The sequence below is a fragment of the Galeopterus variegatus genome, unplaced genomic scaffold, assembly GCF_000696425.1.
Source record: "Galeopterus variegatus unplaced genomic scaffold, G_variegatus-3.0.2 Scaffold1143, whole genome shotgun sequence".
NCBI classification, from domain to species: Eukaryota; Metazoa; Chordata; class Mammalia; order Dermoptera; family Cynocephalidae; genus Galeopterus; species Galeopterus variegatus.
In genome coordinates this window covers 416601-418001 of record NW_007727254.1, presented here as the reverse complement: position 1 = coordinate 418001, position 1401 = coordinate 416601, and the positions used below count along the sequence as shown (strand labels likewise).

Genomic DNA, 1401 nt, shown 5'->3' with positions numbered 1-1401 from the left:
GCGCTTCCCAAGCGGCGCACTATCCAGTGCGCCACCGGGCCGGCCCAACAAGTAACATTTCAATCATTCCCCTAGGCTGTCCCTGTACCAAGGGTTTCATTATTTCACTGAATCCTCATAAATGTTTTATGAAGTAGACACTATTGTTATCCCCATTTCATATAAAGTAGTTGAGTAACTTGCCCAGGGACACACAACACTGAGATGGCAGCAGCCTACCTGCCAAAGCTAGAGATCTTAATCACTCACCTATAACGCATTCCACCATTACACACCATGCCACAAAAGTGGTTTTTTTTAAGGTTCTCCAAAATTTTATTGTAAAACAGGACAGTAACAAAATATAAGCATATACATCAATATTTGGATTATATTCAAAACATATTACAGCTTTAATTTGTGAACAGAAATGTCCTGTCTTTTCTTCTTTTTCTTTTGTTTTCTTTGCATCGTTGATTTGCATTTTTGCTTGATCTTGTAACTTAGAAAAGAATGCTTGAGATGACTTTAAGTCCTTGTCTTTACACTTTCGTCCCTCAGCAGGGACGCCCTGCCCGCCTTGGCAGCCATGGTAACTTCGAAGCCGCTGCTGTGCTGTGTCTCCCTGCCTGATCTGGATTGCTCTTTTCCAGCAGTTTTCTCCGCTTCCCCTTCTCTTTTATTTTCATACACTTTTTTTTTTTTTTTGTCCTTTTTGAGACTGGCCGCACTGCTCTCAGCCAGTGAGCGCTGTGAGTGCACCGGTCATCCCTACATAGGATCCGAACCCGCCGCGCTTCCAGCGCCGCCCTCTCCCGAGTGCGCCACGGGCTCGGCCCTATTTTCATATACTTTTGATGTTCCTTTTGCGTCCTTTCTGGTTTCTTCTCTGTAGCTGTTTCCTCAGCAGCTGTCTCTACATCTCCAGCTTTACTTTCCTCCTTGAGCTCCTCCGGAGCCAGGAGCAATGCAATGCTAACACTCATGGGGGCTGGGGGCCACTTCCAGTGTGGTGATGGCGGGCACCCTTGACAGAACTTCAATGTCTAGTACAGGCTTGTTGAGTTTGACTTATTCCTGATCATAAATTTCTCTCTTTCTTTTTTTTTATTGGTTTTGAATATTCATGAGATACAAAGCTGATTGTCACCCCTGTACCCAAGATGTAAAGACCAGATTCATACTGGTAGTCCTGATCATAAATTTCAACAAGGCTCAATTTACTCTTCTCATGGTCTAAGGTTATATGCTTTTTATATTCATATACATCCTCTTTAGGTTTTTCTTTATGTACTACATCATCCCAAGCCTGATATCTTACCCTTGGTTTAATGATAGTTGCAAGGTGAAGGGTGGTTTCCTCTGATCACAGGTGCCATCCTGACGGTATGGTCAAAGTGCAGGGTTTCCTCCAGAAGGTTG

The 1401-nt window shown here is 43.7% G+C and overlaps 1 pseudogene; it reads right to left on the bottom strand.

The window, feature by feature from the left end:
- Positions 1-384: 384 nt before the first annotated feature.
- Positions 385-1401, bottom strand: part of LOC103592416 — a 26963-nt pseudogene continuing 25946 nt past the window's right edge.